At 35.3% G+C, this 16,546-nt stretch overlaps 1 protein-coding gene across 2 annotated transcripts in view; it reads left to right on the top strand.

Moving 5' to 3' along the window:
- Positions 1-7,033: 7,033 nt before the first annotated feature.
- svilb (supervillin b) overlaps positions 7,034-16,546 on the top strand; it is a 64,639-nt gene continuing 55,126 nt past the window's right edge. Inside the window, exon 1 of one of the 2 annotated variants that reach the window (XM_079877749.1) lies at positions 7,034-7,548. The gene's annotated coding sequence lies outside the window, so the exon portion shown is untranslated. The remainder of the gene's footprint in view (positions 7,549-16,546) is intronic. The other variant, XM_079877748.1, reaches the window with a different exon arrangement.

Raw genomic sequence — 16,546 nt, 5'->3', positions numbered from 1 at the left:
GCTCAATGGCTCTGAACTGTTTTCATTTTCCGACGAATCGATCAAAGAAACCGTATCGCTCTTGGTTCGAACCCATAGTGCCCTATTACCAGAACTTTTCAGCACACTGTAACGTATGTCCCTGAGTGTGGAGAGCTTTGTACAGTAACAATTAAAACCAGTAATGTATTGCAGGTCAAACAGAGACCTGGGTTGGATGAGCGTTTCAGTATTTGATGTATCAACTTTAAAAGCACCTTGTTAACATATTTTTATCGTGATTGGATTCAAAGAGAATTTTTAGCTATCGAGTGGCCTTTTTGAAACACACACCAGTAACGATAAGCCTAAGGAGTTACTTTGAAACACCACCAAAATGTTTGATATCTCAAGTGTCGAAATGTGCATCATGTTTTGAATGTTTGTCTGATATATCAAATACCTTGAATGATGTTGTGTGACCCAGGTTTCACGCAGGTGCGACTTTAAATTAGGGAACTATATTCAGGCGATGTAGACTTTAAAAAACAGGGTCAAAAAGCAAACACAAAGACACGTTAGCAACTGTAATGTTGCGTGTCTATATACCCTAAACCCCCAGGTAACTTCGGGAAGCAATAAATGCTCACGAGTGTTTCGATGAACAAGCTAAATGTGTACAGATAATTTTAATTGTTAAACGTAGATGGTTGCAAAGTAGAGGACAGCTCTATAGATATGTAATGATTTGGATTAGTTTAGGTGAAAGATACTCTATGGTAATGTGTGATATGTATGGAACAATATAGGAAAAATGAAACTTCTAAGATACAATATGCTATGGAATGGAGAGATGTGATACTTTCTGACATCATAATGCATGAAAGCTTGAGCAATATTGTCCAACACAAAAGCTCATTGGCTGTAGAAAATCTGGGAAGCGGGATGTACTTGTGTTAAAGTGTCATCTATCCAAATGTCACTCACAGAAAAGCGTTTAAAGTTGTGTGAAAGAGAGTGCGAGCGTGCATGTGTGTGTGTGTGTTCGCTTGCTTTTCCCTGTCATAGTGCCATCCATGTGATTTAAAAAAAAAAATGCATTTCACTGAAAACTTATTTTTGTTATCATTGAAATTGTTAACCAGTCTGCATAATGTATAAAATAAAAGTATATTTTAAATATTTTAAAAGATATTTTGTATTTAACCATAATAATTAATTTCTTCGCTCTTGGATCAAGTTGGCAGTATTATGTTGCTGTATAGAATGATAAGAAAATTATATAATTTTCTAGTGCTTAAAGAAAAAACAATCGATGGGCAAATTTAAGAGAGAGAATGAGAACTGCAGCATGTCCCATTTTGGCTTCTCGAATTTTAGGGGCTCTCGTTGTGAACATTGGACATGAATTACAGGATTTTGCTTTTTGAGCTTGTAGTAAAGGCTGCAGTACAGTGAAAAAGGCCCACAGCTGATATTTGACGCTTTGTATAGTTGTAATGTTCATTCAGTTTATATAAACATCAATAAATTTAGTGCATCCATTCACAGCTGCCTAGAAACTTGTTACAGCAAAGTGCATACAGCGAGGAAATTGCAACATTAAAAGTGACTTTGTTTGATCTTGATTCCGTTCAAAGCTAAATGTGGCCTTATTTTATTTGAGCATTTGTACGTCTTCCATTCAGAATCATGTACTGTTATCATCATGAGCTCGTACCAACGTTTTTCTATAAAGAAATGAGAAATTAATCAATAAGTAAACAGTCTTTAGATCACAGCCAAATATTTCTTTCTTTCTTTGCAAGTACGATAAGCTAACGTTTGGATTGAAAGTAAGATGTGTAGCACACTGACAGGATCTGTTCCCTACTTCACTGAAAAAGGCCATAACTGTTATATGATTTCAAACTGTTTTCATGAACTATGTAGCATTTTGCCATTGTAGCATTCAGAGTGAGTTCAATGTGAAAAAGCCACTGAATCGTACTGTTTTTAATTTCATTTGTAACGGGAGTCGTAATGATAACACTGTCTGTTTTGAAAACACAAGCTGTTGCATTTTCATGCCAAGAGTGTCATGGGTTACATTTTTTTTTAAATCATTGGACATTTCTGGATATCATGGTTTGCATACATAATTGTTTGGTTCCATGTTTGTAAATGTTTTAGGCATTTGAAATGTAAATATGTGACATAAGGATAAAAAAAAAAATTCAAATTTAATAAACATTTTCTACAATTTAATTGCTGTGATTATATATCTGAATATGATCTGCATTACTATGTTTGGAGTTAACCCTCTTTATTAAAGTTCATATTTTGAAGTTAATAATTTGCATATGTTGAACAAGGCCAAACGCATGTATTCAATTTGAATTTATAACTGTTTTAAATAATGTAATTTAATTTCTAATAATGCTATTCTTAAGTATACCACATTTTTGTTTGTTATTTGGGATAATTTCATGGGTTGAATTCTTATTTAAATATGACATTTTACATTAAAAAAATATACTGAATATGTTTTTTTCTTCTCTACCCTTTAATGTGCACATTTTGAGAAGAGGAATGGTGTACTGATATGTTTAAAAACCCTTAGACAAAGTAACTGACCAATAAGTGTTGAATGAGAAACATTTAAAAAACAAAAAACTAATGGCTTTATTGTTTTATAGAATTTTTTTTAAGCAATGCAAATAGAATAGTTCTTCACAAATAGAAGTATGGGTTTTAAATCATGAGACAATACAGTGTAGAACATGATTAAAAGTTTGAGGTTAAAGTATGTTAATGATTTTAAACGTGCAATAAATATAGCTTATTTTTATGTTTTTGTCCATGTGTACTGAGAAGAGAAGAAAAAAAAAAAATAGATGGAGATCCTCCAAGTCTAGACTGTGCAAGCTGAGAGAATTTTGTTTCATTCGTAAAGTGCTCTACTGGCCTGATACATTCATGAATTGTTGAGCCAACTTTGTGATCCATTGATAATACATTTTGCCAACATTTGGGTCCAACTGGCAGCTCAGTGTGGGAGTCTGGCTAGAGAAAAGTGCTAAAATCACCAACAGATACAATACACAGACACACACAAACTCTTGACTTTCTCAGACTCTGTTCTCTGTCACTAAATACACTGTAGTTGTGATTATATTAATAAAAACACTTAGCCATTATGTCATGTCAGTTTACACATCAGTTAGACACAATTGGCAAGGGTGATTAGGACCTTTTAGAGAAAGTAATGCATTCATTTGCATGAATGAACGAAGAAACAAAAGTTTTCTAAAAAAAAAAATATATATATAAAAAAGGGGGAAACTTATTACACTTTTTACATCACTGAATATTTCTCACGGTTGGTTTATGGCGCTGATTATTATGACATCCCATAATATATCTGTATTTAAATTTATATTAGACTATTTATTAGATTTCCAGGCTAAAAACAGTAAAAATTATAAAAACACAAAACAATAAAAATGGAAAAGGAAACGAAAATAGCCTAGCCTACCAAACCATTCTTTTGGCAAAGAGAACCTGCAATGTATAAAATAACATCATAGAGCCTAAAACATGTGACAACTTTATGTTAAAATTACAACATGATTCAACATGTGGCCTACCTTGGAAAAAGACGCAATTACTCATTTGACTAGCTATACTATCCCCGTGTGACAACTAGGCCCAGTAGCCCCGGCTTCTAATTGCAATGTTGTTCTGTCATTGGTTGATTTCACAGGAAATCTCGAGCTCGTGTTTATCGGCATTAATGCCACCAAACGCTTGATCCCGCGGGACTGAAGTAGCCTACGTTCGTTTAGAGTAGACGGTGTGAATATAACAAACGGAAAAAAGAATCGCCAAAAACACGTGGTAAAGTGTAGGCTAAAGCAGAGGTAAGAATTTTAAAGCTAAGAATACGCATTTAATATCGCTTTTGCAACGTTATTTGGTACTAGAGTGTAAATTGAAAGTTTATGTAATATTTATGAGGTGTTTATTATTGTTTAAAAAACGTTAAAAAATCTCTTTATGTGAGATATAAACTCCAGGACATATGATTTATAGTGTTGATATTAACTTTAGACAACAAATGTTTCATTGTTGAATTAGTTTGTGGACTTCTCTAGGCTTTGTGAGTGTATGTTGGTGACTGTGTTGTTAAAAAAGTTACATTGACAGTTTCTGGACTTGCAAACGATAACTTCCAGCCAGAGATGACTTTTAGCACTTCAGACGAGGAAATTACTGATGCTGATATGAGTTTTCACGATTTCATATGTCTATATAGCAGGGTATATATAATATAGGCCTAACTCTATTTAATTATAGACAAAGGTGTTGAAATTAAATTTTCACAAAAATATTTTAGAAATGTTTATGCTTTGATGATGTAGTTGGACCGTTGGAACAAAAACCATTTGTACCATAGTACATAACTCTTTATTTGCTTGTATAAAGTTCATTAAGGTTATAGATTTACAGTAATTATATTTAAGTAGCCTATGTGCTGTTGTTTAAATTCAAACAAAAACGTCCTTATACTTCTGCTTATAAATGCCTTATTTTATAATCTTATAAGCGCATTAGGAAAAACAGCCATATTGCTTGTGGACATACAGTACAGAATGTGTGTGTATGTGTGTTTGGGTGCACGTGACCAGGCCGAACAAATGCAACTTAATACTGCACATGCATTTTGGTGCTTTCTGTTCAAGCAGCTGAAGTTAAACCGCTTGAATGAGTGCAGTGTGGTCTGTCTCTAGTGTGTTTACATTACCATTGAAGTCCATAGAGGCAATAATCAGCTTTCCTTTGCCTGGTCCCATGCTGCATGTGTGGACATGGATCAAGCTCATGAAGACTAACACCTTGACCCTGTGATTGAAGCCGGCCATTGACAAGTGGATAAGTGTCTCAGTTTACACTCCGTGACCCTGATGCTCTTGGTATGGGCTGCACTGCTCAAAAGCATTGTGAGCTAAGTTGATCGTAGAGACCGTTGATGGCAATGGTTCTACGTTGATTAGGCTTTTGTGAAACGCAGCATGGGTGCTACAGTTTGATGCATTACTGTTTTAAACATAAGGAGCAGCTTCTCTGCCAATTATCACCAAAGACAATGATTTTGGGTTGCAAATCAAAATTTGGCTTTTGCATAGGAATGCCTAGAAGTTTAATAAATAGGCTACCCTATATCTATGCGATTAATTTAATCCATAACTGGAAAAATAGGGTTATTTAATGAGGAAAACTTACTGATTGCACAATTAACAATAATTTTATTTCTTTCATTTTTTTACCTTTTCAAGTCTTCACCTCAAGAAATGAATTAAAGTAATTATCATTGCATTTAATTATTGTCATAGCATGATTTGTCCAGCAGATGACTCTCTTCCTTAGTGTACAGTGTGTTTGGAAGGGACTTGTTCCATCATTTCATTTTTTTTTTTTCATAGGACTTTCTAGAAAGAGTCACTTGTTACCCCATCTATCTGTTGCCATTTAACTTTTTAAGTGGTTGAAGTTTTTATATGCTCACTAATTATATTCTCAGTAATTATTTTCGTTACTCTTTAAAATGCTATAATACTTTTATTTAAATCATCTTTGGTCTCAAAAATGACAGGTTTTGTGAAATTCACAAGAATAAGGTGTGTTAAGTTACGTTATAAAGTAAAAGTGTGCTTGTGTTTTCCTTTGGGATAGACATACTTCTGAGTTTATAATTATGAGCATAACTATGAGTTCCCTGGAAAAAAAGTTCACCTTGGCATGAGTCTTAATTTGGATAAAGTTGTGCAATGATAAAATTCACAAACAGATGCCATCCTTTGCTGTTTTTAGTGAGAAAAACATTCAAGGGTGTTTTGTAAGTTTGTCATCATGAGTTTGAACAGGTCGAGTGTGTATGAAAGTGACACTGCGGCAGCGTGACCATGTGCTGGTCAGAAATCCACATTGGTCATAAAAGTTGTTTAGAGCTGAGGTTCAGATCACCCAGCGGGGCTTTGTGCCCACCTGCAGCCTGATCTGCTCTGGCAATGAGTCGGCATTCACTGCCACACTCAAGGCCAAAGAGACAACATTAATATAACTGGGTTAATACAGCTATGGTCCTTTGTCCACTTTTTTTCCATTTGATGCAGTATCATTATTCAGTTTTTTTTGTGTGATTTTTCTGATGATAAAAAAAGGTTTTTATAAACATTATAATTGAAACCCATTATTTTAGTCTCAATGCATCATTTCTAAATTGCAAATTAGCATACATATTTATAGTTTCTCAACATTTTTAATAGAAATAAACTTGCAAGAAATATTGCACAATTGCATTTTAATAAATGCTACACTTGAAAGGTAAGCCGCACTTAATTTCAATGCAAAATAATCTATTATCTTTGCTATTAGCTAGTTTTTTTTAACCACTTTTCTTTGAAATAAGCTTACAACAAATCTTGCATAATACCATTTAAATAAATACCAGTTTGCTCGTTGCAACTTATGATGCACATTGATTTTAATGCTGAATTCATTAACAAACTGCTTTTTACCACTTTTAATTGGAATGATCACAAGAACAATTGCACAATTCTATTTTAATAAATGCTACACCATTTTCTCTTTGAAACATGATGCACATTGATTTTAATTTTGAAAAATTGATTAACTATTTTTTAATTATTTAACCACTTTTTATCATAATAAACTTACAACAAATTCCATTTTAATGAATTCTACATTCACTGTTAGCTCCTTGCAACTGATGATGCACATTGATTTTATTGCTAAATAATTTAATACAGTTTAAATTTGATGTTCAAAGGATCAATGTTTTATATGATCATATCAGAAGTATTGATATTTCAATTCACCCATCCCTACTCTTATTCATTTCGTCTGGTCCATGTGTGTGTCTATCTCTGGTAGTCTGGTGAGGTTGTTGATCTAACAGCTGATTCAGTCCCTGGGTCTCTCAACCCCCCACAGTCTATTTATGGCAGATTCCCCTGTAGGACTCAGTTCTCAGGCCATACATGGAGTCCACTGGTTGAGGTTACCTCTGATCGAGTGTGTGAGCATGTGCACTAGCATGACTCTCAATAGACTGTCACTCTGGAGTTGTTAACTGAACAGGATATTCAGAGAATTGCCACCTGCGGATTTTCAGTGACCACTTCTGCTGGAATATTCTTTGGATTAGGACGCCATTGGAATTTTATCATTTCTTTTTTCTTTTCTTTTTCTTTTTCTGTGTTGTGTTGTTTTCATTAATTGGCTGCCGTATCCTATTTTTTCCTTTTCTTCCCCCCTTCCAAATATCCTTTTCCCCCTTCCCTCCCCCTTTTCCCTTCTTCCTGTCTATCGTCAACACCGCTATTCTTTTACATCCTTCATTCAAATGGATCAGCATCCCTTCGTTTTTAGGGTGGAGTATGATGGGCGTCTGCTATCTCTTCACCTCTCATCATTCACAAACTGACGGTCACTTTATACAAAACACTCTTTAGAGACTGTTGCATTTGCTATAGTTGCGTTTGGACTCTACAAATGAACTTGGGAAGCTTTTCCAGGCAGTAACAAGTAAGTACCATTTCCATCTTCCTCCTTTTTGTTTCTCCGTCTACATCTCTGTGTGGCGGCAGCCGTAAGCCCTCAGGCTGAGCCGGCTTTATTAAGCCCCATGATAGCGTAATCCCCCTGTGACTCCAACCCACTCTGATCCGCTCCCTGCTGGACAATGGACAGGTTGGGAAGCATGTGTCAGTGATTCTCGTCTGCGTCCGTCCTCTAACAGCTCAACAGGTATATTTTGACAGAATCTTCTACAACCGTTGAATGTTCTGTTTCTGATGGTGCTGCATAGTTTCTTTACCAAATAACGTTCTGATTTGGTGTTTGTTTTAAGAACAAATGTGGTCTGACCTTGCTTTGGAACTGGTGGCAGTGGAATTGGGATTCTTACTAAAGCATCCAGGAACTTTTATTGGCTATGTGTAAAACCAGAGTATACGAGATAGAGATGCATCTATCCACATCTGAATCTTGTCTAGTAAGGTATGCCTTCATCTGGTTGGCTTTGGAAGGCAGAATTGATGTAACCCTCGTTGATATCCCACAATCCTGAGCGTGTGCTTTAGTAGTTAGTGGAATAAAGAGACCGTTTGATGGAGCAGTTGAAATAATGAATTCAAAAATGTTCGTCCTTTCTTCCATGTTCCATCTGTCTTTCCGTTCGTCCATCTGTTTATTTACTTACTTGTGTATTTAATTGCTTGATTATTTATTCATTTGTTTTTAAATGTGGTTTTATTATTTCTGTTTTTATTTATTTCCCTTATAAGCCATAAAACGCACTCAATTGTTCCTGTTTCTTCAGGTTTTAGAGAGAACCAATCTATATCTAGGAACTAGAGATTCGGGGGTGGCTTTTTACTAAGTACCCACCTAGCAACCACCTAGTAATGTCTTAGCAACCTCCCGGAACACCCTAGCAACCACCAACAACACTTGAGCATTGTGACAGCAAGTTTTACATGGACAGGTAACATTCAGATTTTCTTAAGAACATTTCCTTCAGAACAATCGTAGTTAACAGGTTTGTTATTTGATTTGCATTGATGTTCATTTGTAAAACTGATGGGTTGGGACGTTGAATAGATATTTTTCTTGACATGACACATTGAGATCTTTGCACTGTTGTTTTGCTCACAAACGTGAAGGTTAGGACTCGCTGTGCCCTTAAGTCGTCTGAAGCTCATCTAGAATCAGCTGTTAACTGCGGGGTTGTAACCGGAGTGTGTCTGAGGACTGTGCCAACATATGCCGGTATATCTAAGCCTGGCATTCCATGTGTGTTTATGTTTGCGATGTCTGGAGGAGCGTGCAACCGCATCAAGAAAATCACCTGCTCCTGTGGGTGCTTATGTTCACTAACAAGCACTTGCATTTTAAAAGTATTTTCATTATGTTGTCATTGAGGTCAGGCGTTAATGACTGATTATTTCTGCTTGTATGTGAATTTGGAGTTATATAAAATGCACTGCATAGATTCCCTCTTTCTCAGATTATTTAGATTGAAGGTTCTGCAATATTTTGGGCTCAGATACATGCATCATGATCTGTGATTCATATCACATAAAGATTGATCCAGCAGACCTTATGAAATGAGAACTCCATAACCTCAGTGACTGAAACAGTACCCTGCCCTGAAGATGAACTCCTACCTTAAAAAAAGAGCATGCTCAGGTCTAGAGCCATACAGTGTTGGGCAATGCGGTTTAATGAAATGTAAAAAAAAAATTGGATTCGTTTTTTTTTTTTTTTTTAGGTCTCAATGTTCACCAAAGCTGAATTTATTTGATAAAAATAAAGTAAGAACAGTAGTAACTGTTTTCTATTTTAAATATTATAAATGTAATTTATTTCTCTGATGGCAAAGCTGAATTTTCAGCATCATTACTCCAGTCTTCAGTGTCACATGATCCTTCAGAAATCATTCTAATATGATGATTTAGTGCTCAAGCATTTCTTCTATCAATGTTAACAGTTGTGCTACTTAATTAAATCTGTGAAAACCCTGATACAGTTATTTCAGGTTTCCTTGATGAACAGAATGTTCAAAAGAACAGCATGTATTTGAAATAGAAAAATAATTTGCACATTATTAATATTTTGACTGTAACTGTGCCTATAAACTAAACATGTAATACGCATGTGCATCACCGTTTTCACAGATTCACATTTTTGAAGTTTACACGGAGATGATAACGGTATCGCTTTCAAAACTTGTTTTCAAAAACTTGCACTTTGAAACCTACTTCAAAGTTTGCGTTCTCAGGCCACCAAAACACCATTATCATGTAAATGAACAGCCAGAACGCGTTAAACGTTTTCTGTTTTCAGTTGAAAGCACGACGGTGTTGTGTAAGCACCCTAAGCGCCCTAACTACTGATTTTTACAACGTAAATGAATCAATCAAAAACCTACTTAAGCTGGAGAATGACTTTCTTCTAGAGCTGCTGTACAACCAAAACAATCTTTGTTGCATTAATTTCCTATTATCACTGTAAAGCTGCTTTGAAAGAATCTGTATTGTAAAAAGCGCTATATAAATGAAGGTGACTTGACTTTTGATCTTAATGCCTCATTACTAAATAAAAGTATTTAAAAAAAAACTCATACTGACCCCAAACTTTTAAACCTTAATGTACAGTATTTAAAATGTTTTTAGCATTTAAGTGATTGTTCCATCTATAAATCTTTGTTATATTAGCATTCAAACTTGGATCTTGCTTCCTATATTAAAGGTGCAGTAAGAGATTTCTGAGAACAAGACACTTGTAGCCAATCAGCAGTAGAGGGCGTGTCCATTCATGATATGGCAGGAGAGAGATTTAAAGAGCAAGAGGAAGATTTAAAGAAAGACTGTAGAAGGAGAGATGGCTGAGAGACATTACAAAATAGAAAAGCTCAGAGGAATATCACTAGAAAAAGAAGGGTTATGATCCGGCAAGAGCTTTCGGACCCGCGTTAATATTAGAAAAGCTTTCCAGTGCTGGAGAGACCGAAGCGTGAAGGCCTGAAAACGGTTGCGTTATTTCTGCTCCATATGCAAGTAACTTTGGTTTTGCTGTTTCACAGAACCAAGATATGCTGTTGTTGTAATGTTTGCATAGTAATGGGACAGTTTTGAGTGCCATTGTTTATCTGTGTTTCTCAAAAATTGCTTACTGCAGCTTTAAGGGGAGGAGGAAATCTGTGTAAATTTTTAAACGGATATAGTAAAACATTAATTGGAGCTAAGAAATGGGGAGAGTGGGGTAAAATGTCTTAGCATTTAAGTGATTGTTCCATCTATAAATCTTTGTTATATTAGCATTCAAACTTGGATCTTGCTTCCTATATTAAAGGTGCAGTAAGAGATTTCTGAGAACAAGACACTTGTAGCCAATCAGCAGTAGAGGGCGTGTCCATTCATGATATGGCAGGAGAGAGATTTAAAGAGCAAGAGGAAGATTTAAAGAAAGACTGTAGAAGGAGAGATGGCTGAGAGACATTACAAAATAGAAAAGCTCAGAGGAATATCACTAGAAAAAGAAGGGTTATGATCCGGCAAGAGCTTTCGGACCCGCGTTAATATTAGAAAAGCTTGTGGGGTAAAATGTCTTAGTACCTTAATCTATCAAAATGTGCATATTTTTGGTGCCATGTTTTGGCCTTTCAAAGTAGTTCTGCATGGTAAAAATATAGGTTTTCTGTCAGGTAACATTTATTTTATACTCAAGCAAATTTATCCAGTTCTCAAAATACTTGGTGTAATGCCAATGCATTAACCATATAAATGATTTGTCCAAAGGTTACTCATGAATTATTCAACTAAGAGTGAAGAGAGAGAAGTAATTTTTATGGATCTAACTTTTGGAGATTATTGTTACAGTTAATGCACAGGTGTGGGAGTTTATTTGGGAACATTAGGATCACTGGGCTTCATTTATGAAACATGAGCAGATTTCTGTGTAAATTGCTCGTAAAAACAATCTTATGTGCATTTACACATTTATTCATTTAGCAGATGCTTTTGTCCAAAACAACTGCAAAACTGTCACAACAATTTATGTAAGAGCGGTTTTACAAATGATTTGCACAAATTTGTTCTGCTTTTGCTTTGTCAAGGAGAGCCATTATGTGGTCTTGGTCAAGCAGTTTCTGAATATGGTTTGCAATTCTGGGAAACTAGCAAACTAGTTGAGCTCTGAAGAGACACTGTCAGAAAATTATCTCAGGCTATCTTTGGTTGTAAGAACGTGACAGGGCCGTCTTTGAACCTCTCTCACTGGGCCCACCGTTTAGGCGCCACGACCACAGAAATCGCCACAATTGGTCATCTTTTGTCTGGGATAGCTCAAAATCGTACAATGTGTACCGGGCATAAATGAGTACCAGTTGGGTAATTGTATGCAATTGGTGGTCTGCACAGTCACTGTGGTTATGAGGCTGAAAGGGCACTAAGCAGTCCATATACATGGCTGTGCGTGCGTGCGTGCGTGCGTGCGTGTGTGTGAGAGTCTATGAGGCCTGGAGCCAGACTGTGGTATTGCAGCTGGTGAATTAGTTGCACCTGCCCTTTCTGTCAAAACAAACAGTCAGATATCAACACTTAGTGTCAACACTTAACCCCTCTGTTTTCTTTTTCTTTGTCTCAGAGTTCTTGTTATTGTCTATCTATATCTTTTTTAAAGCAGAGATTAAAAAAATATATTTTTGAGGATGGATGATGGATGATGTTTAGGATAATATATATTTAACTGCTAGATGAATTCATTATTTAATTAAAGGGTTGCACAATATACACTACTTTTTAAAAGTTTGGGGTTGGTTAGATTTTTTAAAAATGTTTAAGAAAGTCTCGTATGCTCATCAGGCTGCATTTATTTAATCAAAAACATAGTAAAATCAGTAATATTGTGAAATATTATTACAATTAAAAATAACTTTTCTGTGATGTTAAAGCTGAATTTTCAGCTGAATCATTCTAATATGCTGATTTGCTGCTCAAGAAATATTTCTTATTATTATTGACATTGAAAATAGCTTGTGGTGACCTTTATATTTCTTGTAACCCTGTACAATTCTTTACTGCCACCTTGCTAGGGATGGGTATCGTTAAGGTTTTAACGGTATTACTACTCTTACCGATACTCCTTATCGATCCGGTACTTTAACGGTATTCTTATCGGTTCTTTTTGTTATATTAAAAAAAAGGAAAAAAATAATTTAGAACATAATTAATATTACTTTAAATTTTGAAATGTAAAATAAATATCTATAGCAAAAGAAAAAGCAATGCTTTAACAAAACAAATAAAACATGCATGTTATGCAGAAGGGTGCAGGCTTTTGTGCTTTATATACAGAAGACATAGGACACCAAAAACAAACTACAAACACATGGTCAAACAAAAAAAAAGTATACAATAAAACAAATATACAAATTATATACCCAGTGCTTTAATTTCAGTAATGTCTACTGACATTACTGTTCAGGAGTAATATGGGCTAAAAAGACATCTAATAAAGTCAGATGTAAAATAACACTGCATAGTTTATCATAGATAGATTAAAGCTTATAAAAGCCAAAATTATTCATTCAAGAGCTGCGACTGATTTTCTCTTTGCCTTTTGTTGTTTGATTCACATGAATGGAGCAATCGTCAGCAGGTTTATTAGACTGCTGCCTCTTTAAGACCAAATGCAGATCTAATCATTAAGCCAATATTTTCTCCCAACTATTTACGCTCATGTAAGACATAAACTGTATTTAAGTGAATAAACTGTTTAAGTGAATCTCCAAGACGGCCATTTTGACATATTTTTGTGTATATTTGATCGTTTAGATGCGCACACGAAGCCCAAAATATACGTTGCTTGTCTCGTTGCGGTGTGTTTCGGAGCGCGCGCCGCATTTGGAACAGCGTCTATTGCTCAATTTTGGTACTTTTAATAGCCTTTTATTATCAAACGCGTCCCGCAGTTTAGCAACAGTATAGACTACATTTTACAACAATCACCGATCATGCAGATTCTGAAGTTACGTTTGGGTTTTAGGGAGAAATGACAGCGCACCGCTGTGAAGGGAAGGAAGCTGCGCTGGAGAGAATGCGGCTTTAGTTTGTAATGGTTATACATCAAATATCTTTTTTATAATCATTGGAAGCCAAAATCTAAATCTAAAATAAAATTAGTTTAATATCAAAGATCTAAAGTGTAGCCTAACCGTTTGAATGTTTAGTTCTGTCCTCATCATCACTCATTAAGCAGGGCTGTTGTGTTGTGCGCGCCGTCGCTCCACGTGAAAGATCGCTCTCTCTCTCTCTCTCTCTCTCTCTCTCTCTCTCTCTCTCTCTCTCTCTCTCTCTTTAGCAAAAATGCATCACAGTCAAATAGTTCAATATTATTATATATAGAAGTGGCTGGCGAGATTAAATTTGCAAGATAATAATTTCTTAATAGCAATAGCACTTTCTTAATTTCTCCAGTACCGACAGCAGAACCGATAACGTCCGAGCTTATCGATCCAGCGGTATTTCAAAATTCAGCACCGGGGCCCGTTTAATACCGGGTTTCGGTACCCATCCCTACACCTTGCTGAATAAAAGTATTCATTTCTTTAAAAAAAAATCATACTGACCTCAAACTTTTTAACCATAGTGTATTTAGAATTTTTATAGAATTGTTATATTTTATTTATATATAAATTACTACAGAATTTACTTAAGACCATGTTGTTATCATCAGGTTTTGTGATATGCATTGCGATAGGATTTTTATCTATTAATCCAAATAGTTTACGAAGATCTGCGGATGGAGATCTGATGCCATAAATGTTTTGTGTCCTTTCTGGATTTTATATGTCAAGATAAGGCTCAATCAGAAGTGAAATGTAAAACCTGTAAGGCTGGATATTTTTTGCAGATATTCCACTTCAGAAAAGATTTGCTGTTCATTTAAGATGTTTTCTTTAGAACAGTGATTGCTGTCCTTCTGATGCATGCAAATCTGATGCTGGAGAATGAACAAGACTTTAACCAGACCTGACTGTATCACCATGAATTTAGATTTTTATTTTTTTTATGGAATACTGCAGTGTTATATATGATTTATCCGTGCACATCATTATTTTAAATTCATGCCATAGTAATCTTTTATCAAAATAACATCCCCTCCCTCTTACAGCAACAAATCGTCTCTTCTCTGATGACACGTTTACTGGCGTGAGGGCACGACAACCTGTCACTCACATGAGATCGACCAATAGGAAACCACAACCATCCAATCAATTCCCTATGGACAAAATCAAGTCTCGCCCTACATTTTTTTTCTCATTTGAGAAGCTGCTTCAATAGCAACTTCCGTTTCATGACAACTTTAACAATAATGTTATAGTGACAGTGTGCAAAAGTTGTGACAAAAAAAAATCTAATTCCTGTTATGTGGTCATAAAGATTTCTAAATTCTGTTCTGCACTCTGTAACTATTTGTTTTGGTTTGCAAAGCCATGCTTTGCTCCTCTGTGTGTGTGTGTGTGCGCGCGTTCATGTGCCTTCCTTATCACATTAGCTCTGCAATGTGTCACCATTTGATTTAACTGCTACAGAGTCTGAATAGAATTCATCCATAAATCTCCCACTCCCACTGGTATTGTTTGCAGCTCACCACAGTCTGTCTTTGTCCTTTGAGGTTCAGATTTGGCTCTTTCACTGCTACGGGTTGAGAAACATCTTTCCGAAACATCTGACATCTCTCCAAATAGAAGTTGAATTTGTTGCTAGTATGGCGGATGAGGTTAGAGATGTTATAGGGCAGTAGGATAATAATATCTTGACAGTAAATGTTAAAATTAAACTCTCACTTTTGAATGGCAGTCAATGGAGAAAGATGGTGTAGTTATGGCATCTGCCAGCAGGGGAAAACGGGCCATGCTAACCAGCCAAATCTCTTGGTTCAGATTGAAACTTTGGCCAACTTCATTGATCATTACAGACTTCAGATGGCACTTTCCTGCTATTCGTCAGCTGTGTTTGACAATGCTTTGAATGTTTATGAGTTCTTGTCTGTAGTTGTTTTTGGATTACAAGAGAGATTGAAGAATGGAGGAGTTTATAACGCAGAAGAGGAATGAAGGAGCATAGGTTTTGAGTAACAGCACAAATGAACTGATGTTTTAATTCCTTGTGTAGATCTTTACCGTTACTTCTTGTTTAGAGCGGCTGTTGATGCAAGATCAGCTATTTCCCAAAACTGAGCCAAGAGCAACTCTTGAATACATTTCATGGGGTGATGAGGCCTGAGACTGATTCAGACTCTTCACAACCTTATAAGAGCAGAGAATGTGAGTCCTCGACATTTGTAAACCTCAGAGAGAATGATGTGTGCTGTGTTTGAAATGGAATACTAGTGTACTGCATACTACTGTACACAGTATACGGTGTACTGCTTAGTTTAGAGTTTTCCCTTCAAAGTTATATACATGCATAGTATACATTTATACATACACATGTAATCTTTTAATCTTTGAAATATGACTATTTGCATTTTTAATTCTGAGATTTATTTGTTTTACCCTTCTACAGTTAATATTCTATAATTAATTCAGTGAATGGCATCCCGTTATAATCTTTTGTTCAAATTTATTTTATTAGGATAAACCCCTTGAGATGCATCATCTCGTTTTCAAGGGGGTCCTAATAAATAAGACTCCTTTGTAATTAGCCTTTTTTATTTTGAAATTCATTTATTTCTTACACTTAATATATTGTATTAATTCAGTGTCCATTTGTAATCTTTTAAATAAGACTATTGTGCTTTTATTTAATTTTTAGATTTATACCTGATTAAAAAAACTATTTTAATTACACTATACTACAGTTAATGTTATTGTATGATTTATTCAGTGAATGGCATCCACTTATAATCTTTTAAATAAGATTTTTTTCTCACCCTTTTCTACAATTAATGTATTGTATGATTAAAGGTAGGGTAGGCAATTTCAGAGAGGCTAGCAATAGAAAGCTAGCTTTGA

Source organism: Squalius cephalus (genome assembly GCF_949319135.1).
Source record: "Squalius cephalus genome assembly, chromosome: 7".
Classification (NCBI taxonomy): Eukaryota; Metazoa; Chordata; class Actinopteri; order Cypriniformes; family Leuciscidae; genus Squalius; species Squalius cephalus.
Note: the sequence above shows the minus strand (reverse complement) of the source record. Positions and strands in the feature narration are given on the sequence as shown.